The sequence below is a fragment of the Gobio gobio genome, assembly GCF_949357685.1.
Source record: "Gobio gobio genome assembly, chromosome: 1".
Taxonomy (NCBI): Eukaryota; Metazoa; Chordata; class Actinopteri; order Cypriniformes; family Gobionidae; genus Gobio; species Gobio gobio.
This window is the reverse complement of record NC_137097.1, coordinates 43,946,132-43,972,520: the sequence shown is the minus strand read 5'-3', so window position 1 is coordinate 43,972,520 and position 26,389 is coordinate 43,946,132. Positions and strand designations below refer to the sequence as shown.

The window sequence follows — 26,389 nt, the reverse complement described above, 5'->3', positions numbered from 1 at the left end:
AAAATCATGGATGTTATTGTTAGGAATGTAGGTTATTAAAATGATCAATGTAAATGCTAACTATCTTTTTGTTTGTTTTTCAGACTGCAGGTTGGATCACTGTTTGTTTTACAAAGATCACTGAGTTTACAAGTTACATTTGGATTAACAATGGAGGTTCCAGTAACCCATCAGATTAGACTGAAGCCAGTCATCTCTAAGGTCTGACACTCTTTTAAGTCATGTGTTTTTTGATCTGTTTATGTATATTCGTTTGTAATATATTAGGGGGGTTTTCCTGTAGTATCTCTGCAGTACTTTAAGTTGTTAGAATAAACAGAGGAAAAAAGAGTCAACTAAATAACCAGTGCCACAGAAAGGAAGTTAAAAAATGGAGTATTCCTCTTTTAAACAGTAGATGGTGCTGTCTTTTCATGTATGAGGGCCCCAGTAAACAGGAAGCTCTAAACCCTCCTTATCTTGGTTTCATAATTTCCAGCTTTTCTGATAAAAGCCCATTTTTGCCAAATAGTGTTAAGCATATTTCGATTTGTATTCACTTTATGTTGCTAATTTTTGTCTTTCTACTAATACAAATCGTGCATTTCAGTTCACGTGCAGGGGTCTTGTTTAACTTGGTTTTAAATGGTTTATTTTAATGCACAGTAATTCAGTGTAGTGCCATCTGATCTGATTCTATAGTGGTTATTTGTTCATATTCCACTCCACTTAGTATTTTATCGAACACTTATATCCCTTGGTCACTAGAGCACTTCAGATGCCCTTGAGTTCCCTCTACTGGTACAACATTTATTTTAGAACTTCCTTCTAGAAACGTGCACCAATAGGCAGGGCACTTATGCGCTACTTATAGTGCTGTTTTCATCCATACTGTATAAATGTTATTTTGTTAAAACGTAAACATTTGAATTATGGTCAAATTTAGCCTTTCGACCAATTATGCGTCTGTTTGAATAGGATTCATTTGGCGATGTAGTAAATGGACGTCTACATTTGGCGCCCCCTAATGTCATGACGCATTATGACAGGAAGCGTGGCGCCTCTAGCGGCCAGTCGGAGTAGCGCGTCTCTCCCGCCACTGCGCCGCTCCGCTTCTTTCTGTTTGTCAGACTCGCAATCCGAGGGAGAGGAGCGAGCCGCCATTTTCCGAGCTCGTCGCTTCCCCCCTCGAACGACAACAATAAAAAACGGACAAAAACGGAGTTTTAACAGCCGGAATCGAACACGGAGACCTTTCGGAGAAGGAGAGAAGGGATTGCGCTCAAAGAACGACCGGAAAAGGGATACATTTCACTGTTTTTACGTGGATTTTGTCGGGGGCGATTGAAAAACAGCCGACTGGGCTCCTATAGCTCGACTGCCCCCGTTTCTTTCGCCCATTTCGTGATTCCTAAACGCAGCCTGGAGAAGTGGGAGGAGGAAGAGGAGGGGGGGTTACCGAACACCGGAGCGCGCGAGAGGCCGGGGATTTTTCCACCTGAACGTGCAACAGCGGAATCTGCATCTGGATAATTGCTTCAGCCTGTCAGTTATTACTACTATATTTCTTTAGCGTGGGGATTTATTACATACATTTCCCCCGAATCGGCTCCTCATCACGTGGTAGGTTCCTCCTTTTCTCTTTGTTAGTTTAAAACTCGGTGGCGTGAGGCAACTTCAGACATTTTTAACGCAATTATGCACTAGATCGACGTGCGGTGAAACATTGCACGTCGAGGGCGCGTTAACTCTATAAACGCGGCTCAATTCGAGGGCTTTTTGCTCTCGGTGGTTATTTGGTCTGGTTAAACTCGTGAAGTAGGCGGCGTTGAAAGTCAGACCATCAAGGTTGCAAAATCAACCAGACTAATTATACGTGTCAACTTTACGAAAGCACGCAGTTGCTAATCGCGCATGAGACGTAGAAGTTCGTTCACTCGTAGGCTTTGCATTGAGTAGGTTAAACCCATGCAGTGTGCGCGTGTGTGATCATGGGTTGGGTGCGCAGTATATGTCTGCTGCATCCAGATCAGTAGGGGTTCGCTTGTGCCCTGCGAATCGTGTGCATTGCATTACTATCTCAGTTATTGGATGCTGTCCCAGGCCTGTGTGTGACGGTCTTGCCTTCCAGTAATACAGATTAATTATACAGTCAACGCGTACTGGCCCTTTAAGAAGTTTTTTTTATTTATTCTAATGTGTTTTAAAGAAAACAAATCGCACATAGATTTGATTTCCGGGGTCTGTTCAGTACTGAATATACGCATGGATGTGCAAAAATGATGCAATCGGGCGGTAAACAGTTACAACTTTTGCATTGAGACTGGACACGGGGAGTTTTCCATAACTAGCTGCATTACATAATATTTGGTTGTTTTTCCCCCCTGCCCCTTTTCGTTTGTCCTCGCCCCGGACTGACGTCGCGAGAGCATTTTTATTAGATTCTCCTCGCGCCGCACAGCCGTCGGCTGCGTCTCCGGAATAATATCTAAAAATCCTGTTTTGGTGGGCAACACGCCAGCTTTCGAAAGGCGGCCAGCGATTCTTTATGGCCTTAAGCTCATCCTAGCCCTCATTTTCCGTATAATTTGGGGGGTTATTTATATTTAGCACATTATTTTGCCTGGCTGTGGAGAGCAGAGGGCTTTAGGTGTAATAGAACATTAACCTGCTCAACCTGTGGTTAGCCTAACGCGCTGTACTTTTCCATTATATAATGTGTTACGTTGCATATTTTTCGCTGCACACCATTGATCTCAGGTCTCAAATACAACAGGTTCCGCATTTGTACGAAATGTTTATGGTGTGAGGAGACATGCGTGATGTATTGTTCCTCATTAATGACGTGGTGTTATGTCTTTTGTACCTTAATGTGTTTAGCCCTGTATACGACATTCAGATACATTACATATGGTCTGTCCCTCAAGACTACGTTGACTGTAATTTTATTAAATGGGGGGCCTGTTTGTCTTTCTGAAACCTTGTTGTTCCCAGATGGGGTTAAAACATGGTTGAAACAAAGACTTTCCTAGACCCAAACCTCCCCCCTCGTCTGATAGATAGATACTGTATTGATCCTTAATGGGAAATGCCATGTCTCTCTCTCTCTCTTGTCCTGTTTGTTCCGTTTACTCTCTTATTTCCTGGTTTTGATGTCTTTAGTGTTCTGTACAGGACCCCCCCCCCATATTAAACTAGCTCTCTAGTACATTGACTGCACAGCAAATGTATTAAATTGTTAAAGTCTGTCTGGGATATTTTAAGAGTCTCCAGGGGTCGGCATATGGTTATAAGCTGTTGTGTACTTTTCATTCCATCCAGATTTATCATTGTCCTACATCCCCTCCTTACAGGAAGAGCTGTTACGTAACACATCAATACCATTGACGAAGTCCTTTAATTTTCAAGGCGATGCAGTCGTTTGGAAATCTCATCGACAGTTTTATACCTTTTGATTTTGTTTTTTTTAGTGTATACTTGAGCACGTAATATGCTTTAGGTAAATTATTTGACCCTTAAAGTCATGTAGACACTGTAGTGTGTGTGTGGATGTATTCATAAAAATTCAAAATTTTGTCTTTCTCTCTAGACATGCTTGATCTACCTTATGTGTGGGCCGCCCCAGATCTCAGCTGTTGAGCTGCATGAAATAATTTTTGGCTCCCACACTGTTGAAGGCTGTCCAAGTGAATTTAAAGAGAATTGAATTATTGCTTCAAGGCATTTAAATCAATCTTTCTGTAATCCCTTTATGATCCAATTGAGTATTGAGACCCTTGCAACTCTAACTCACAGTCAATGTCCCTTTTGAAGTATAGATCTGTGTCACAAAAATTACCTGTTTTTGTCTGAATCAAAAACCCCAAGGCCTGGCTTTATTTTAAACTTAAAAGGCTTAGCTCCTAACTTGCGTCTCTTAAGTGTGATTTGAATTCTGATCTCCTTGGCAGGGCTTTAGATTGTCAGGACTTTGGGAGGTTAAAAATGAAAAGTGAAAGAGAGTGCAAGCTACTGACAAACAGTGTCTGGAAGCATCAAGGTTGTTCTCTCTGGAAAGTTCAATGCTGGAAAGTTCACTGGAGACATCCACCGGGCCATTTGGCTGGGAGAGGAGTCCGATAGATTGTGAGACAGGACCACCTGTTTAATGTGTTTGGGGAAAAATAACCTGACACAGTGGCCTGTATACAGAGAGAACTTTTGTAGTATAATTCCAATTAACATGGATTCTCTGTTACAAGGGCAAGTGTGTCTGTTTTACAAACAACAGCACTTTTTTGTGGCCAAAGTTATTCACTTTAAGTCTTTTTAAATGAAATTTAAAAACTTTTTTTAACTCTTTGATTTCAGTCTTAAAGGGCTTCTGTAAGTAAATTCGCCCTGCTGGGAATACTTGAACCATATGTTAGAAATCAAAGCCTGCCAGACTCTGAGAATCTGGAGTTGACCTGCCTGTGAAGTCGAAATTTCCTCCTCCCTTTTTTTTGTTTTTGCTTTTTGTAGATTGATCTTCTGAAGAGAGTGATAAAAAACCTCGGTTTATCAAACAAGCTGTGACACAGTTGTTGAAAGTTGTTAGCCAAGATTAGGCAGAACCTGGAGTTTAAAGTTCATTTACCTTCCACAAGAGTAGGTCTAGTTCAAAGAAAAATGTCCAGTGGTGTGACATGTTGCAATCCTGTAAGCATTTTGCTTATTTTATAATTAAATTTGTAGTTCATATTATATGGAATATTTCCACTTTTACAACTTGGATTACCACAGGACAAATGCTGCAAAAATGAAGGCAAAATACGCAATCTCCTGTTATATTTTCATATCAATTTTAACCTAAGATTCCCATGTTTATTTTAAAATAGTTCAAGGACATGTGATGCGTCAACTTTCCACAAATAATAGCCTTTTCATAAAGTATTTCTCTCCCTCACACGCCTACATTTACACACTCAAAAGATAAGCTTTCATTCACACACTTCCTCCTCAGGCCAGACAGTGTGAGAACCATGATCTGGGCGTATTGCAACCACTTGAAATCAGTTTTGTTTAATTGAATGTATTGATTATTTATTTAAATCAGTTTGTGATGGACTTTTTAAACGTGTATTTATCTATAGATGGATAGATGTAATCTTTAGATGTCCAGCAAGAACAGTTGACTAGAAAAGTACAAACTGTTACAAGATTATTTAATAAGTACCTTATTTTTTCTCATAAGCCAGCACTGTGTGTGGCATAGGTTACACAAAAACATTGCTGTTCTGAGATCTGTGTTTGGTAGTCCTGTTGGGACTTTAGGTAAGTGTAATTACACAACTGCATTGTGCTCAGGATAAAACTATCCCCTGGGAAAATAAGAGTCGCTAGCTGGTGATGACATGCTCGACCTGTCTAAGAATAGTCTTTGCTCTGTTAATGAGTGTCCAAATGCAAAATTTTGGATTGTTTGAGAGATAGGACCAAGGGAACTACTACTTTCTTTCTACCACTCAGGAGTCATTGAAATGCATGTTTTTGTCCTTCACACATTTCAGGCATTGTGAGAGAGGGAGGTTATCACAATCCACAAAAGCAGATCATTGGAAAACTTCCCCTGTGATAGGTTGTTGTTTGAGGGCCAAGATTAGAACCACAAAGATAAAAACAAAGGGATAAGCCAATTTATTAAAATGTTTTCACGGTTTCAATGAAAACGGCTAAAGTAAGGAACAACATTCTATGTATGTATGTATGTATGTATTTGTGTTGTATTTCCTGTAATCTTTGACCCATCAACCCCCTCCAATTTCCATGCTAAATAATGTCTATTATTAGCCGTTGGCTAATTGTTAGATTTCACTTGCTAGTGTTTGAGTTAAAGGCCAAGTATAAGTTTAGCACAGATATATTTTCACTCTTCTTGAACACTGAGCGAGCGCTTGAGTTTCGCTCGGTTTCTATTACAATTCATTTCGATAGGTGCGCAGTAGGGCTGCAACTAACGATTATTTTCATAATCGATTAGTTTGTCGATTATTTGTTGTATTAATCGGATACAACCCCCCCCCCCTTTTTTTTATTGACAACACGCTATTCCACATCCTCGTCCTCATTTTCTACTATAAAGCAGTTCTCCTGTGTGTTCGTTTTCATTCGTAGACATCTGATCTCGACAGACTGAACAGGAGAAATGAACTGGGGTAGAGGTGCTCTATAACTTTCAATGATTAGAAAGAAATATTTCAGTTCACTACAATGGAGAAAAAACATGGATTATCAAATTTTGCTTTAAAAATTTCCAAAGAGAGAAGCATTATTTTTATCTACTTTTCTATTTTTTTACCAAAAAGAGGGTGGTGTAAGCATTATTGAGCGATTTAATCACATGTAATGCATGGTTCATTCATACTGGAAGCCAAATATGTCTCAGAAATAATATAAACAAACGCATATAATACAAGTAATATAAACTATAAGATAATAAACCCACAACTTGACGATATGGTTTATCTTTGTTCTTCAAGCCATCTTGGGTATTTTCATAAGTAGGAGTGTAACAAGATCTTGCGATTATTACATTTCATATACTAATTTTGTCTCCTATAACAGGTTTGCATGCAAATTGAGTAGGTCAAAGGTCAAGAAACAGTATAATTTTTCCATAATATACATTGCACATCACTACATTGTTCAATGATTCTCAAACGACTCTATGGATGAATCGGTCTCTCTAAATCCCTCCTTTCCGTACTACTCTGCTCTGATTGGTCAGATGGCACAGTCTGTTGTGATTGGTCTACATTGGCGTACAGCGCATATTTCGGAAACAAACAAATAGGTATAATTTTAAAGCTTACAAACTTGTTAAACCGGTGAAGCTGAGCCATATCGCCTTAATTATCACGGACGTATCGCCTGCGATAATTAAGGCGATATGGCTCAGCTTGTCAGTGAACTGAAAGCAGGTGATGGCGATTTACTACTAATCAAGGAACCGGCTTTACTGACAAGATGCGCCTAACAATGTCATGCGATATATCGCCCAGCCCTAATTTGAGGCTGAAACATCATAAGCATGCGTGTTTATTTTAGCACTTCCGTCAGTGAAACAACACAGCCTATAAAACAAAAACGATTTTCAGTAAATAATGGTAGCCTCAAGAATATATGAAAATTAAATATTAGTTAGAAAAATATTTGATTCATACTATTTCCCCGCAAAGATGCGTCATATAGGCCTACCGCTCTGCTCTTTGAGAGGAATGTGGGACACTGAATAGACACCTTCTTGAATATCTTCGTCTTCATATGTTCTACTGATGTTGCAAAGCAACACTTGTTGTAAAAGGTCTGAAGAGCGGATTTTATCTCCCTTTTTTTTTTAAATTGCCTTTAAGTAAAAAGTTGCATATGATTATACTGAAGGTGAGTTTTCGGGTTAAAAATAAAAAATAGCATAGCTCTGGTCTCTGTGTATACAGTCTACGTGCTAACAAGCACATGTAGAAACGCAATTTGCAAACATTCACAAAACAAAGTGCAATTTCTTATGTGTTGTGGATATGAAGTTTGATCACCAACAGTTGGTACTGATCCATCTTTGAGAATCAACTTTTTTGCAAATGATGAATTTTGCTGACCCTCGTTTGCAAAGCACTCCGATGTGAAATGATTCACACAAACCTATACAAATTTACTATTTTCTTGATCACATTCCCTTTATAAATGAAATTAATCCATTGCATCCTCAGTGGCCCAGATGCCAGGAGTTTATGGAAACTCTTATGTTCATCATCAGTTATAAGGTTTACGTAGCGGAGACATTATATCACTATATCGAGATATAAACATGGCGTACTGTGTGCTTATTTTTAAAATAGTTTTCTATTGGCAGTGAGCGTTTTGCAAGCTGTTTATGCGCCCCCAGGCGCCTCACGATTTAGCCACTTGCTGCGCCTCGTGTTTTTGTAGGAACGCTCTTGAGCGCCTGAAGTTGGAAAAAAAATCAACTCGGAGTAGAAAAGCGCCCGACATCGTTCGCCAGTGTTTATTTATTTTTTCTTTTTTTGACCAATTGAATGAATGGAGAGGCAGCCTTCCGTTGTGGTGAGTGTTTTGGGCCGAAACGATTCCTCGAGTTACTCGAATTCAAAAAATCATTGAGGCAAAGTCATTTGCCTCAACGCTTCGTGTTGTTCATTTCACTACACACGGTCATGTTGCAGAAAGACATTTTTTGTATAAGGACTAGGGGTATGCACGGATTGCAGTTATATCCGGGGGTCAGGTGGGTAAAGTAATCGCGGATGAGAGAGAAATCATTAATGTGTTGATTTTAATAAAGACACGGAACTCTAATTTCACGGTAAACGGCAATGAATGTGTGTCATTCTTTTACTTTTCAGCTCATTTCAAGATCAAAGACCGTAATGCGAAAGAGCGGCACTAGTAATATAATTTAGTCTCGCTATTTTTAAATGAAGACCACTGTGTGTTGAGCTTCAGGATGCTACGTTGAACATTTAAGTTTAATTTGCGGCAGATCGCGCGTCAGATGAAGAGAGAGGCTACGAGCAACTCTAAACACATAAATGGAGTTTGCACATGCATCACCGTCATTGTGAAGTGTATGTGAAATGTTTAATGAGACTTTATTTATACTTGATATCCGAAAATACACCATTAAAATGTTCTCAAAGCTAAGCGCAACAAATAGCAGAAGAAGCTGTAACTGTTGTGCGCGCATGATGCACAGCCCTCGTGCTTTCAGAATTGCGTGCTCATTGATTTGCGTAATTTAAATCTCACACTTGAATCATATTTATAGCACCTAATTTAAAGGTCCCATGGCATGGCATTTTTCTATTATTTTATAGTGTTTCCTGAGGTGTACTTATATTGTTAGTATGATTTTTACATCATAAAATGTCATAATTTAGAAATAAAAGGCATTTTGTCTATACTGCTGTTTGCCCTGTGGCTGACTGCCCTGTTTCAAGAGGCGTGTCTGCTGTGAGACTTCAGTAAAAACGCCCACTGTTGTGATTGGCTGACATCTTTGCATTTGAAATGAGCGGAGGGGGCGTGGTTTAGCGAGGTCTACGACGCACGAGCTGCTGCCAGAGAGACGAATGGACCTGAGTTCACTTCTCATCAGTTCTCTCAGCATGTCTCAGTTCAGGGTGAACTGTTGTAGTTACTAGAATATACTTCAGGTTATTAGTTTATTTCTAGTCGGAGGGACTGTCACTCATGTCAGAAAGTTAGTAACTTTAGTAAATTATGGATCAGCGCTGACTCGAGACGCGAACCGTTTAGAACGATTCAGTCCGATTTGGTGAACTGGTTCGGTTCACTAAAAAGAACCGATTCAAAAGAATGATTCGTTCGCGAACCGGACATCACGGAGACGGAGTGATTGCTAACAAAGTTATTTATAGTAACTACTGAGTTGTGAGAGCGCTGTCTGTCAGCGCGAGTTTATTGTGTTTGTATCTGAGAGTTCTGAATAAACACGAGTACCAGTCACGCCGAGCCCGTCTTCATCATTATTCTACCAACTTTGTAACACATGCAATGTACCATTACAGCGAGATGAACGAGTTAGTAAGTTTGATTAAAGCATTATTTCTAGATATGTTCCAATCATATGAAAAGCGTCAGTGACGCGCATTGAGTAACTTACACAGCGCAAACAAAGACACAACAGCAGTAATCGAATGTAATCCAGTTTATTGTGGGGCTAGGCTGGCTAGCCCGGATACCCTCACGCTTACCCCCCGTCTGCTTAATCTCACGCCGCGTTTGGTGCCTCCGCTGTGGGCCAGATGCAGTACTGGGGGTCGGGGATGTTGAAGGCCGAACTTCGGCGTGCGTGAGGTTTATCTCTAAAGATGTGGCTCTGCCGATGTTAAGCAGAAACTCCCGACTGTATGTACATTTAAGAACAGATAGACGCGACGAGGACGTACAAAAACACTGACTCACAAGATAGAAAACACGAAAACACCGTTCTGTTGGGAGAGAGAGAAGCCGCTGCGTGTGCACGAATAATAAATAATTAGCTACACATCAGAAATCACTGATCACAGATCAGAAGGAACTGAAAAAAGACTTCTGTTTTCATTTGTACATCCAAACACTGAGAAACTGCCAGCATTCACTCGTTCACAACCCATGATCTCTCGAGCGTTTGCATGGGCGTGCCAGATTCTCTGGGCTGAGGAAAGGGAGGAAACCGTTCCTGCTTGGACGTCAAACCAGGAGACTTCAGGATTGGCTCGTCTGGCCTGTCATTTTCTCAAAGGCAGAGAAAGACAGCCAGAACTCGGTTTTACACCGATCAACATTTCTATCCACTTGGGGACAATTTTCAGGCTAGGGGAACTCATATTAATGTTGAAATACCTCATAAAATGAAAATTTCATGCCATGGGACCTTTAATAAAACAAGCTGTGTTACTATGATGAATGATTAGCTCAAAAGGTAGATCTGTATGTGTGATGTAGCTACTTTATTTGAATTAAATACAAAAACATATCTTGCTTTTGCTCACGTTCCAGCGGTTACTCATCAGCTGTATAGGTTGTCGACCCTGGTTTAGGTTATTTAATGTAGTTTCGCCAAAGAAGATTTTTAAAGCAACCCACATCAGTGTAGCTAATATGTCACGATAGCATCGCGCTTAACACTGAGAATTTGAATAATTGTATGTGATGATCAGGTGCGCATATCTAAATCAGAGAAAATCATAGGTTGCGGGTGGATGGTTGTTTTTAACAGATTCGGTGATGTTAGAGCTGATCCGCGCATCTCTAGTATGCCCATCTCTACTCTTGTTCTTATTCCAAGTTACCTTCTTGTCCAATATTTTTTGCTTCTTACAAAAGCCTCAAAGCTTTCCAAGAAGACAGTAAAGGCTAATGTCATTCCTGAACTGAAGCTGAAACTTGAAAGTTAAGTCGCACAACATAAATGCAATGTTTAGGCATTATTATTATTTATATTACTATTATTTAGATTTATAGGTTGTAGGTTTAGTTTTAGGTTGTACTATGTTTACCTTTTTAAAGTATTTTGAAATTGATTTTTATATTTTTATTTATGGTTTTTATTTATTTATACATTTGTATTTTGAATTTAATATGGCAGTTGAATGCACTCTAACCGAAAGTAACATGCACTCAATCGCTCGGGCTTTCATAACGCGCCTGAAAACTGACCTGAAAACATGCCAGTGCACGCACACCATGAATGACAGCTCGTCTGTAAATGCGTGCTCTGTGAGGCCATTAATGAATAACAGTTCGTCCATTAATGCACGCTCTGTGAGGCCATGGGTGCGTCTCAATCAGCTCCCTAGTTCAGTAGTCAGGGCACTGATCAGGGAGTCAGCCCATTGAGTTATATCCTGATCAGTGCCCTTACTACTGAAAAAGGGAGCTGATTGAGACGCACGCCATGAGTGAATGACAGTTCGTCCGTAAATGCGCGCTCTGTGCAGCCGTGCACATTTTGGTTTTGAATTAGCGCAAATTCGGTGGCGGGTTGCTTGGATTTTGGGTTCATTAGCCTATTATTTTTAATGAAAAACACAACGACAAAACAAATGACAAACTCCCTTAAAAAGGCGCTTTTATGTTTCGCTTTGAAACCAAATCTTCCGCGATCATCTCAGTCAGCTCCTCACTCTCTAATGAATGAAATCTGATGAATGACTCCTGCCGCTGCCGAGACTCATGGTCGGATCATGCTTTATTAAGCAGACACGTTCAGTTTTTATTTGTATTGTCTGTTCTCTAACTGAAAGGGTAACTTCAGTGATTTAGCATTTAAGCTTTGGATTTAAACTGAGTCATTTATGCAGTAGAAATGTGAAATTATTTTTGAATTTGGTGCCTTCTAGACTGAGAAACGACAGAAAATGTATTTTTGTCTCATGTGGATGAAAGACAACAATTCCCAGAATGCACTTGCTTCGCTGCCCTACGAGCCCCACCGTCGTTTTGATCTTCATAGTAATACAATAATTTCGTTCATTTAGAGAATAAACTCTACAGTTAAAAACTGAACGTGTCTTTTCAATAAAGTGTGAGTGAGCCGAACGAAAGTCACAGCACAGACGCAGCAGTGTCAGATTTCATTCATCGAAGAGCGGAACTGAGGTAACGTTAAGCGCCAGTCTGGCACGTTTTCAGATTGCATATGGAAGCTAAACTATCACCGGAATTAATTGAAAAGTTGAAACACTCACTTTACTCTGCACCGCGCTCCGTTATGATTGTCCGTGCGGCCGTCTCTGTGTCTTACATTCTGTGCGTGAGATCTCTCCCTATGGGCGGGTTGATAAATGCCTCTTTGCCTCTGGCCAAAAAATCCTCTGATGACGCAAAATGACGATATTTGCGTCATCGGAGGAATTTTTCCAGATATACAATGCATAATTCTCTCGTCTCAGGGGGATAGGGGATATGAGGGGGAAAAGTATCATAATTTGAATATACTACCGGGTTTTTACTGATACAAAGCCTAATGCTAAATCACTGAAGTTACCCGTGAACTAAATTATATTATTACTATAAAATAATCTAAACGGCGATGGGGCGGTGCCACGGAGGGCAAGTGATGTAACCGGTGTTGAGTCTGAACACCGGTAACACCAGCAACACTGACTATCGTAGCAAGCCTACTGTCTTATTATCTTTTGTATATTTAGTATTGCTCTTTAATAAAGAAAAAGTACTTTTATCCGATTAATCGATGGGATAATTGGTAGAATACTCGATTACTAAAATAATCGATAGCTGCAGCCCTATGACGGTTACCTTGATTTATACTGACAGGACAGCTGATTCGGGGGTGGCCTAGCAACATAAGAAACTCAGCGTACCGCTCTTTTGTAAATTAAAAACTAGGGCTGTAATCAACCAAAGAAAATCTTGGTCGACTGAAGTCCTGAAATTTTCGACTAAAAATCGACTAAAATGACGTTAGGTAAAAAAACGTTAAATGAATAAGCTGCACACTGTGTGCAGTACTTGGTAGCCTTGTTGTCTGCCTAAATTAATTATAAATAAACATAAAAAACTAGTAGGCTATTTGCAGAATATTAAATCGTTTTTGAGCTGATTATTTTGCACTGAAATTAGTCTTTTGACGTATGAGTCTGTCGTAGGGCTGTACGATTAATCGAAAAATAACCTAAACCGACATTAAGAACCTCTAACCGACATATTTTTCCCATGTCGGTTATTTCGGTTTTCACGTGACTCCGCCCCGTCAGTCACATCAAGTGCAGTTTGCAGGCACACAGAGAGAGATGCAGGAGCGGTTATCTGTGTTTATAGATGTCCAGAATCACTATAGTAGCTGCATGTTTTACACAGTTTATACAGGTAAGTTAATTGCTGTTCTTATAGCCTACGCGCTGACACACACACACACACAGACGGCGCGCGCAAGCCCCGAAGCCGCTTTCACTTTTGTCCTCATAAAGTTTGTCAAGTATGCGTTTAAAGGCTTGCCAGTTTCAACATTTAAAACGATTGTGCACTATTCAAAAACAACAATACGGAAAACTTCTCCGTTCAGTGCTCAGCTTTTTTCAGTGACACAGAGCCGAGCCGTGTCGCGTCTCTGACAGCGCGCGCCCTGAAGGCAGACCTCTGTCACCTGCGTCCTCACAAAGCTTTGTCATTTGTATGTGGTTTAAGCCCTGCCAGTTTGAACATTAAAGTGAGTTTCGACCATCAGATGTGTATTATGTTGAACTAATGCCTGATATATTGTGACAAACGAACACTCAGACAGAAGCTCGCACATCACGTGAAGATCGCACGCAGAAACGCGGTGTCAACGCTGTCCTGTGACTAAAGTAAAGTCACTTAAGTAGCTTAGAAACTCAACTGTTATAGGCATACATTTTAATACCTTTGCAGGAAGTACAAACCACAGCTTCATAATGAATAGAGACGGTATGAGTAATTCACACACACAATCACTCTCTCATTAATGCATTCAAATAAATGTAATGCAGGCCTATGTGTTAATTTATCTGTATCTGATGTACAACAAACAGAAATCTGCCCCATAGACAATAACTGCTGAAAGTCAACCGTTTCCTTCAAGTATTTTAAAATCACAAAGAAATGCACTTTTTCATAAAAAAAAAAAAAAACTCCAGCTTTAATTGTAGAAAATGTTTACAGTACAAACCTTATCAGTGAACTTACTCAAAAACCTTATGAGGGCAAAAAATAAAAATAAAATAATAATCGTTCATTAATCGTAATCGAAGTCAAATGTTCAATTAATCGAGGTTTTTATTTTTGGTCAAATCGTTACAGCCCTAGTCTGTCGGCTCTGACAGCGTTGTATCACGTGCACCTGCGCAATATCATAGTACTATATTTTCGGAAGTCATAGGCTATGTTGTCAACTAGATATCATCACAAGAACTTTTGAGGAATATGCAACATAATTTAGACAATTGTTTTTGTCATATGTATTATAATAACTGACAGACAGTATCATTTCAGCCGCTCTGTGCAGCTCGAACAGGAGCTGAGCTCAACTCAGCGGCTGAGACACGAATAGACTATTAACTTAAAGCTTTTACTCTTAAACACAAAAGGCACGTCCACTTTAATAAAAAGGAATATTTATTAAACAAGCCAGATCAAGAGCAGAAAAAACGCTCTCACAATTAGATAAATAATATACAAGAAAACTAGCCTTCTTCAATCTGTCTCTCTTCCACAGTGGGTTGGGCTAATCCAAAAGAAGTGGAAACAATGGGGGTGTTCTGAAGACAGACTGTTACCAGTGAAACAGGGGTGCTCTGAAAACACCCCCATTAGCAATTAGTGCTTTCCACCTGATCAAATAATAATAAATAATAATAAATTTTATTTGTACTGCACTTTACATTTAAAATTTATTATTATTTATTATTATTTGATTATTAAATGAACGCGGCGCGGCAAAACTGATGAAATGAACACAGCAAAACTAATGAAATGAACGTGGCTCGGCAAAACTAATGAAATGAACGTGGCTCGGCAAAACTGATGAAATCAACGCGGCAAAACTGACAGTACAGATCCACTTAGCGCGGTGTTGTGACGCTTCCCCTCATGTGTATGTTGATGGGCGTTCCTCAAGTTTACCGCTATGGGTGTGCGTTTGAGCCAGCGGGGAATGAAAAACAAAGGACCCGCGAGAGACTTCTCTTCTCCAGTGGGTTGGGCTAATCCAAAAGAAGTGGAAACAATGGGGATGTTCTGAAGACAGACTGTTACCTGTGAAACAGGGGTGCTCTGAAAACACCCCCATTAGCAATTAGTGCGTTCCACCTGATCAAATGAACGCGGCGCGGCAAAACTGATGAAATGAACACAGCAAAACTAATGAAATGAACGTGGCTCGGCAAAACTAATGAAATGAACGTGGCTCGGCAAAACTAATGAAATGAACGCGGCAAAAAATCGACCAATCAGAATTTTGGTCGAGCCAGAACGTATCGACTAATAATCGACTAATCGACTGGGAGATTACAGCCCTATTAAAAACGTCAACCAAAAGAATCAGTGTTGTGCGTCTCTCGTTTTAAACCTGAAAAAAACGTGTTCTTTCTGATCGGCGCCTAATAGGGCAGAGATCGTTACCAGTGGGCGGGGCTTGTCCCTACTGTGATGTCACAGTAGGGGGAAAACTGGAATTTTTAGACGCTGTTTCTGATTTATGGGTATTATAAAAAAGGAGTTGGTGGATTTTTACCATTGGGTGGTTGGTTAGTTACACACTGCAAACACCATGTAAAAGTGGTAAAAAAGTCCCTTTTTTAAGTCATTTTAAAGGCTTAGGCCTTTACTTGGGTCTGTTTTTAACCTTGTTTTTATACTTCATTAATCATCAAAATAATCGACTGATTACTAAAATAATCATTATTGACAGCCTTAATATCAACCAGATTGCATTATAGTTATTTGTCGGCATATGCCATTTTAATAAACTGTTCAACCACTTTTTTTGTAGGATATGTCTGCTTTTGTAGGTGTGGTTCCATTGTTTTCATGGGACATGGGCTCTTAAGAAAAATATAAAGAAGCCCAGGGTTGTTCTGTCTAGTGGTTCCTTAATAGAGATAATGGTTAAACAAGCTCTGTGACAAGACTCAACCCCACCCAGGAAGGTTTGGATCTATCTAGAGGTAAAGGTCATATGAACTGCAGAACCATCACATTGGTTGATATATTAGTGGAGGAACATGACATTCAATACCAGACTTGCGTGTTAAGTTCCACACTACAGGAAGTCATTTTGTTATTTGAAGTTGAACATGTATGTGTTGTAAAATGATGATTGAAAACTTAGAGAAGCGTATCTCTTAATCACTCATCGCACTGTTAGAAAAGCAATGATATTAGATATGTTAATAATGTTTTGGCATGTAACATGACTGCTGTCATTGCTAAAGGTGTTTGCTTTAGTTTCCTTTACTTTTTCCCATACGCTTTAAGTACACACACCTTAACTGTGCAGTGAATAATAACAGTATTATTTGAGAAGTCTCATTGTTGAAGCTGAATGAATTAAGCTAGAAACTGCCTTTTCAATTGTGCTGTTACCAACCTTAATCTGCCTCTTATCCATCTCTTTCCACTTATCCATCTCTTTCCACGCTCTAGAAGTAAACATTAAGTTTTTCTGTGCTTTTCGCGCTATTCTGTAGAAGCCATGCTGTGTGAGTACACTGTACAAAAAGCCAAAATTAAGTGAAGTGCGAATATTAGGACTAGAGATGCACCGATTGCACTTTTCTTGGCCAATTCCATTTTTTTTTTGACCTGCAGATACCAATTTTTCAAAGAACTATAATCGACAGCACATACACACAAAATGTTTTTACATTTACACTTTTCTGGATTCCATTTTTAATAATTTAATCAAAAACATGTCTAATTAATTAAATAAATAAATAAATAACTTTATTAATTTGTTTACAATAATAGGGCCCTATGAAATGTTGTGTATTTTAGTTTTTATGGTAATTAAATGAAGGCATAAAACATTAATTTATTTAATCAAATAAAAAAAATAAAAAATCCTTCCATTCTCTGGCAAACAGAGTGCTGAACAACAGAGGTTTACTGTTGAAATTAAAACATGGAAGAAAAATGGTGCGCTTATTACTTTAAAAATAAAGTTGTGACCCATGCTGGATAATTTTGAGCTACAGGCAAAACGAGTGAAACATTTAGATTTTTGAGGTTTTCACAAAAAATAGTCAATTAGGCTAAGCCCTCATCTAGCGATCCCAATGGCTCCAAATAGCAATTAAAGATCTGCAAGTATGACAGCTCCGAAGCGCGCGCATAAAGGCGCCTGACAGCGTGCAATCCCAATATACACACATGATATATACACACAATAACAGTATTTCAAAACATCTGTCGTGGCGAGTATTTACACAAACATTGTCTGTTATGTATTATGTGAGCCTTTGGTTAACTGATGTGTTACATTATTTTAGATCCGTGCGGTACAGTGGGCCTTAATAAATAGGCTGTCTGTTTCATTAATGTTAATCAAACAATTGGCATCATGGAAAAACAGTTTTTCCTACAGGGTTTTTCCTGGGTCAAAAATGGTCTTCGATGGTGGCTGACAGACATGGTCATCCATACATACACACACACACAGTAAAAAAAGTACCCTACCCACATGATCTGCAAGCGCAATACTGACAATACATTTTAAATAAATTCAAAGAAAGTTTGTAAATTTTGCTTCTCTTATTTTGATACTTTGATGTTTGTTTTTGTTCCTCATTTTTACACTATTATTTACAGATAATTGTTTTGGTATATAATCATATCAATATTAAAAAGTAGAATTAAAAAAATGAACAAATAGCCTAATTTTCTGCCATATACAATTTCATAAAATTATCAGCTAGCTTATAACAACTTTGTTCTGGGTTCACCTCACTCCAGTCTAAACTAATTTATTTATAGGCTATTTATTTTACCACACATTGTGAACATAAATAAGCTGAAAGACTGTGGATAATTAAAACTAAGTCTTACACCCACTCTTGCTAAATTGGGTAAGAACACTTGTGTTCTCATTTCAGACGTGTTCAGAGTAAATGATTAAACTGATTTGTGAGTTCAGTGTTGGACAGATCAGTTGTTCTAACCAGTCGTTAAAATGATTCGGTTCAAAGGAGTCATTAGGTCGAGAATCGGACATTAGCAGACGCTTTGTGTGCGAATCCGTCTGTTAGAACATCGTGAAAGATTTGTCAACACACAGAAAACACTTCATAACCGGATAGGATTTGTTTCCCGTTTATTGAAAGTATTGTTTATGTCAGAGAAGAGCGTTTTTTGAGCGCAATTCACCCCCAGCGTTAATTAAAGGAAAACATCTTCTGACATGTGCAACATGGATTCGGGCTTCCGACCTTTTGATTTTGATTAACGTAATATGTGAAATATTAGAAGGCTAAGAATGCTTATTTTATCATAAATCACAATAACTGATCAAATAAGGCTTTGGCGGGACAAATGTGTTTTGGCGGCCGCCAAAAAATGTTCAATGTAGGAAAAACCCTGTCCTATAAATATTTGGTGTTTGACTTGATGTGTTAAAATTGGTGTTATTACCCGGGATCAGTGTTGGGCACGTTACTTTAAAAAAGTAATTAGTTATAGTTACTAGTTACTTCTTAAAAATAGTAACTGAGTTAGTAACTGAGTTACATCATTATAAAAGTAACTAATTACCAGGGAAAGTAATTACTGCGTTACCCCCCCCCCCCCAATGTTCAAAAATGTCAAATAACTTGGATGCCCCCAATATTAGATATGTTAAATGAATGAATTGGACACTAAATAGAATAAATTATTGTTATAAAACATTGTACATTAATGTACACTATTGTAATGTTGCTGTGGGACAATGTGAGAGACACCTATCAAATTCAATACATTATTGTAAATATTATCAGTAGGCCTACTATAGTGTAAATATTGTGTAAATATTATCAGTACTATACTTTCCTTTGGTGGTGGAGCTCACGTTATCACCTGGGTTTTTAGCCACTAATTTTCTGGCATATGAATGATGTGAGGCGCTTCAGAATCACTTGCCACCGGCGTGGAGAGACTCTTTCTTCCTGGGCATAAGTTGCACGTTACGTAAATATTCTGACCTTTCACCTCAATGAGGGGAAAGTAGCGCTTATACTTCCAGTTTGCGAAAGCTACCTTTGAAGTCGTTGGACCATCGTTGAATGTGCATATGCGTGTGCGTCATAGGTGTGTGTGTGAACCATAGACCGTGAAAAAAATAGGTGTAAACTCAACCTATCAACTTCAACCTTGTCTCCCACCCACCAATCATCATCACTTATGTGTACCACCGCACCCACCCCCAACACGCATGGCTGGCGCGCGCGCGCGCACACACACACACGTTACAGGTCCGACTGACAGAGAGCCTGTTCGGATGAAAACCGATTCAGTGAACTCAATTATAGTAACGCGACTAACGCCGCATTTTTTTTCCTCAGTAACGCTAACGGCGTTGTAACGGGAGAAACAGTAATTCGTTTGATTACTCGTTAATAATTCCGTTAGTAACGCCGTTTATCTGTAACGCCGTTATTCCCATCACTGCCCGGGATTAAGGTATGTTTGCTAGTTTAATTTTGATTTGGAACCTTCAGAAAACTTGAACTCGATTTTTCTCAATTTACTTTGCTGACTATCGACTTCAAACAGGTGTAGCTCAGGTTTTTTTATTAGTCATTTATAATTTTTTAAGGTTTTTTTATTAGTTATGTGAAAATAACAGTCACTCATTTTTAAAAAGTGTGTTCATTGAGACTCATTTTGCCAGCATGGGTCACAATTATTGTGTTGTTGTTGTTGTTGTTGGTAGTAGTAGAATTGCATGAAGACATACATACTGTACAATAATAATGCAGTAGTGCATAGTACTAGGGATGGAAGCCCAATATGGACTTAAAAATATATCAAGATATTTTCTGGTATTTATTGCAATGCAGATATAAATGTAGTACCATTCCCCATGTTTTTGGCTACAAGTGATAACTGCATGCATTCTTCAGAGCCTCAGAAAAACAAACACTGATCTAAAGTACAACAAATAGAAAAAGGAAAAAACAGTAAAATTCCAAACACCCGCCATTTCAGAAATGGAAAAGTGCAGGTAATGTTTAAATAGTGCAACTGTGCTGAAAAATATCAAATAATACAAACAATAATAATTCAAATCAATGACAAGTTTGAAACGTAAACACATATTCTGTATTTATTTATATTCTCATGGTGCAAACAGCAAAATAAATAATCCCAACCATGTCTTCAGATTACAATAAAAAAAAAGTAATTAAGTAATGTGAACTAAAACGTGGTAATCATGTGCGAATAAAAACGTATGAATACATATTTGTTATTTTAACTAAACTTAGGTCTAGTAGTGGTGCTTAAGACATTGTTGGTCATTTATATCTGTAAAAAAAAAACTGAACAATAATACTGATAAGAGAATACTACAAATTCTACTAATAACAATATAAACTGAACTAAGGTTTGATGAGCTGCTGGGTTTATGAATATTAATCACGTTATCTGCTTTCGCTCAAACTGATTTGCTGGTATGTAAGACTCGCTCTCTCTTTGAGTGTGTGAGAAACACTGAGCGCTCTGTCGGGCGCCTCACACTAGTGTTTATTGTGCGTCAAATACACAGTGCATTCATTGAGATCAACTGAAATAGCGTGCTTTATGGATCGCTTGATAAAAAGCAAATCTCTCAAGCGCTCAGTCCAAGTGCTCAGCGAGTGAAAATATATCTGTGTACAGATCCCAGATTGTAACGGTAGCTCCTCGTTTAGCGATAAACTCCTCCACAGCTTAGATTAGTTGTTTTCGTTTGCACGTAGGCTGCGAATGGGTCGCGTCATCAACTAGGCTTTATCGTTATCACGGGGAGAATTTTTACTGGTATACGCCCCTTCCCTACATAGTACTATACAATAGTAATACATTTCTTCAAACTTTTATTTTGACTGGTTGCTGTGATGATCTTGAGTTTCTTTGTGTATATGATATGACTGTTTTTCTCAAATTAAACGGTAAAATGCTTATAAAGTGACTAGGCATGTGCCGGTATCAAATTTTCATGTTACGATTAATTGCTGAAGCTTTTATCACGGTATACGGTATTATCACGATATTGAAATAAGTTGCAAAAAAAGTGTTGTCATACTATAACAGGTTTAATAACTTTCTTATAACAAAATAACCAAACATTTAAATACAATAAAGCAATACACAAAAATGTATAAAGTAAACAAATATTTAAAACAGATTAAGTGCAAAAGAATTATAAACAACAATTTACAATAATGTCTCACCAGTTAATGCATTAACATTAACAAAGAATGAATAGCTACATTTTTACAGAAGTTATTCTTCTTTGATAATGTTAGTTTAAAAAGGAACCGTTAGTTAGTGTAAGCTCAGGTCCATTCAATAATACAGTTACAACTTTTGATTTTAATAATGTGTTAGTTAAATGTACATTTCAGCATTTAATAAGATTAATACATGCTTTTGAAGTATTTTTTCATTGTCAGTTTGTTAATGAATGAACTAATGTTAGATAATGGAGCCTTATTGTAAAGTGTGTGATTGAACAACAGTCAGAACATATTCAAACAATATCTAGGGCATGTAATTTAGTCCAGATTAAAATGTTTAAGTTTGAAAATGAATAGCCTTAAGTCTTTAAGTATATTAAGTATTAGGTTATGTGATGACGAGCACTATCGTTTTGTTTACGAGGGTTACCGGGGAAACGGCTGCATTTCTTCTGCTCTGTCAGCGCCCTCTGCTGTCAGAGAGTGAATGTACACTTTAGCGCTTCACTTGTTCCGCCATGTGCTCAGCTCATGCACGGTCTGTTTACATCAGTGCGCGTTCCTCTTTGATGTGTTGTTCATTTTAAATGGTTGATGGGTAAAGTATTCTTAAAATGCATTCTAAAAATCTGGATAATTCGTAATAAATAATTATTCACGGTATTTTGAAGTGCCCACGATAACAATATTGTGCATGTTCATTATTGCGGTATATCGTATTACTGTTTACCGGCACATGTCTAAAGGTGACTCTCAGAGCAGCTCTGGAGATGAAGTTCATGTCGTCATATAGTAAAACCCGCCAGCATGCATGCTTCAGTGTGTGTGTGTGGGGCATTCATTCATTCACACAGAACATGTAGGATTCGTATTCAAATAGTCTTCTCTCGGTTTAATATTCACAGACACTAGTCCATATCGCGATGTGATTTAAGTGTACTAACCTACTTTTGATTTAATTTAAAATTTAGTTTTTATGACTGGATTCCGTCCGTGATTTCCACTTATTTAAATCAGTGGTACGCACACTTTTGGTGTGAGCAGAAAACCTGCCGAAAATGGTAAAACTATGCACAATACAAGCTAGGGTTGCACGATATTGGAAAAAACATACATTGCGATATTTTGTTTTTCTGCGATTTATATATTGCGATATAAAAACTATTTCACCAGATGATTTGAATGGCTCTATTTGAAAATAATGAATCATTCTAGAATAATAGGGGTGATTTTGTAGGGGAGTGAATCTGCATAGATAATAATAAACAAATTACAAGCATGGATGGATGCAATAGACGAAAGATAATATGGATGTGCTTTATGAGCAGTGCTTTGTTTTTCAGGTAAATCTAACTATTCAAGAAAACAGAAATTCAATAATCAAATGTAAAATAGTAGTTTTCACTAGCCTATATAAATTAAATGCAACTAATATAATTAATACATTTTATCCAGGGCTCGACATTAACACTTGTCTGGGACAAGTGGATTTTTTGAAGGGGCAAGTGAAAAATAATTTTACTTGCCCGACGGACAAGTATCCTGGTTAAAACGTCAAAACAAAAAGTAACTAGGGCATCACCGAAATGCAATCATGATTCTGCATTCAGTTAGTGTAAGTGGAGATCGACAGTGGATATTAATATAAACTGACGTTGACAAGGTTGTGCTGTTGAGGCTCGCGCCGCCTCTCGAGGAGAAAATCGAAAAAATTAGCGCCGCTCATACAAAGAAACTCAGTTAACATACACGGTTAAAAATTGTGTAGTTATTTATAACATATGATACAGTTAAGCAACAAAACACTAACAAAAGTTTTGTTTTCCTGAATACCATCACGACTGAACATGAGGCTGATTTCATACGGCAGCCCCATAAACAATTAATTAACATTAAGTCACTTACATTTTAGATGCAATATGGACTGTTTTTGTTCTATTTCAGCAGCGAAAATAGTTCCAAACAAAAACGTAACTCATCTCACAGCAACAGCGTGTTACTGAATGATTCAGTGTTTTCAATGAATCGGTTGAATCAAAGATTCAATTCGTAAACGACTGCCTCATTCTTGAATGAATCATCCATTTGAATGAATCGTTTGAATGAATCGACTCAATGACTCACTCATTAAGACTGTCACCTGCTGCCACCTACTGGTGGTTTAGTTTCATCTTTCCAACATTTCTTATTTGTATATTCAAAAATATTTAAAATAATCTCATAACATTATTTAATGCAGTTGTAATTTTTCAGTGTAAATAATTTTATTTTATTGGTAACAGCCTATAGTGTCTTATTCTAATTTAATTTATAGATCAAATTTAAGAATATAAAATGAAAGCTGAAGCATAGCCTATATTTAAGATTATGGAAAAATGCCCTTTATAAAAAGGTAAAAATATCCCAAATATGCAGATTTAAATATGTCAAATCTGATTGAACACTGGTGAGAATATTGCTTCAGAATAGATTATATTTACAACACACAAAAAGAAAAATCTGGACAAGCAAATTTTTTACTCGGACAAGTGAATGACAGATTGCTTGTGAACAGGCTTAATGTCAAGCCCTGTTTTATCATTGTTAAAGCTAGTAAAAGTAAAAAGTAATTTTCTCTTTTGTTGTTTGGTCACCATTGGCGACACAAACAGCTGCCGGTACACAAGGCTACTGTCCCTTTAAGACGAATGCTTGGAGCCACAGACCTAAATGACACGCATCCGTTTCCTTCATCGATTGTTTACAACACATAACCAACACACATCCTTTACAAGGATACTCGCCGAGACGGGCATTTTGACTTTATTTTGTGAGCACATGTCAGTTAAGCTTCAAATAAAGTCAAAATGCCTGCACGCTGTTTTCTGTGCGCACAATGTGTTCACCGTTCACGTGCGGTCTGCGCGGCTCTGTGTGTGTGCGTACAGAAAACAGTGGGCGACTACAGTTCTCTTGCGCTTGATGCCTGACTCGACTTAAAAACACAAGCAAATATTAAACTTTCAAATATCAAACTTTTATATTAGCACCGTTTGTTGTTTTTCTTGTGGTATGAGAGAGCGTTTGGACCCGGAAGTTCTGCCGCGTGACGTCAGACTTAACAGCCGAATAGCCAGCTTCTTGTTTGTACACATACACACGTCAAGTAAACATCTATTAGATGTGTCTCTGTTTTAGACCAAACAGGTTAGGAATCATTCTGTCAGCGTTTATCGTCAAAGATTGCTACACCAGCCTGAATAATTCATTCAATCTTTCATGGTTCTTGTGCATCTTTTTGGAAAGCTCAGATACTTGTAACTGCATGGAAAATGCCATATAGTGTTTTCAAATCTGCATGTCATTTTTGAATGATCAAATTCAAAGTAGCTGTTGAATTTATAGGTGCCCCCCCCCATAATTTATTGTAATGGCCATCTAACAAGACAAGGTGACATTTCAGCATTGAGCCCTGTTGTTTTAGTGTGAGTCACCCCACTCCATTTTTATCTTAACCTGAAACCTGTCCTAAGAACCTAGTCTTTGTGAATTAATTGTCTCTCTGCTATCAAAATATTCACCAAATCCGTTAAGGCATGGCACATCAGCTTTTTAGCTTTTAATAAGAATGATTTACACCTAAAGGGTTTTTACAGTTCAGAATGAATTGGCTTATATTCCAGATTTAGTTATTGGTGCTGTCAACTACCTGCATTCAAAATCACTCCGAACGTCACGGTGTGTTGTCATTGTTTTGAGGATAATGAGAACAGGCTAAACATTGCTTGACATCACAGAACTGAAGTCACAGTCTGAAGCAGGGATGGAAATTAACTTCAGTGGCTGGTGGATTTCAACATCTACCAGCCACTCAATGTTTTTACCAGCCACTTTCTTGTTTTTAACCGACAATGTGTAACTGCATATGAAAATTAATACTACAAGCTCTACAATACTTAAGCAGTTTATTTAATCTCAAGTCTCTAGGGCTGTAATCTCCCAGTCGATACGTTCTGGCTCGACCAAAATTCAGATTGGTCGATTTTTTTGCCGCGTTAATTTCATTAGTTTTGCTGCGTTCATTTAATTAGTTTTGCCGCGTTCATTTAATTAGTTTTGCTGCGTTCATTTAATCAGTTTTGCCGCGCCGCGTTCATTTCATCAGGTGGAAAGCACTAATTGCTAATGGGGGTGTTTTCAGAGCACCCCTGTTTCACAGGTAACAGTCTGCCCTCAGAACACCCCCATTGTTTCCACTTCTTTTGGATTAGCCCAACCCACTGGAGAAGAGAAGTCTCTCACGGGTCCTTTGTTTTTCATTCCCCGCTGGCTCAAACGCACACCCATAGCGGTAAACTTGAGGAACGCCCATCAACATACACATGAGGGGAAGCGTCACAACACCGCGCTAAGTGGATCTGTACTGTCAGTTTTGCCGCGCCACGTTCATTTCATTAGTTTTGCTGCGTTCATTCATTTCATCAGTTTTGCCGCGCCGCGTTCATTTTCATCAGGTGGAGAGCACTAATTGCTAATGGGGGTGTTTTCAGAGCAGCCCTGTTTCACTGGTAACAGTCTGTCTTCAGAACACCCCCATTGTTTCCACTTCTTTTGGATTAGCCCAACCCACTGGAGAAGAGAGACAGATTGAAGAAGGCTAGTTTTCTTGTATATTATTTATTTAACTGTGAGCGTTTTTTCTGCTATTGATCTGGCTTGTTTAATAAATATTCCTTTTTTATTAAAGTGGACGTGCCTTTTGTGTTTAAGAGTAAAAGCTTTAAGTTAATAGTCTATTCGTGTCTCAGCCGCTGAGTTGAGCTCAGCTCCTGTTCGAGCTGCACAGAGCGGCTGAAATGAGTGTCTGTCAGTTATTATAATACATGACAAAAACAATTGTCTAAATTATGTTGCATATTCCTCAAAAGTTCTTGTGATGATATCTAGTTGACAACACATAGTACTATATTTTCGGAAGTCATAGTCTATGATATTGT

The 26,389-nt window shown here is 38.3% G+C and overlaps 1 protein-coding gene across 1 annotated transcript in view; it reads left to right on the top strand.

The window, feature by feature from the left end:
- Nucleotides 1-1,107: 1,107 nt before the first annotated feature.
- Nucleotides 1,108-26,389, top strand: part of kansl1b (KAT8 regulatory NSL complex subunit 1b) — a 97,809-nt gene continuing 72,527 nt past the window's right edge. Inside the window, exon 1 of the mRNA XM_079826969.1 lies at nucleotides 1,108-1,602. The gene's annotated coding sequence lies outside the window, so the exon portion shown is untranslated. The remainder of the gene's footprint in view (nucleotides 1,603-26,389) is intronic.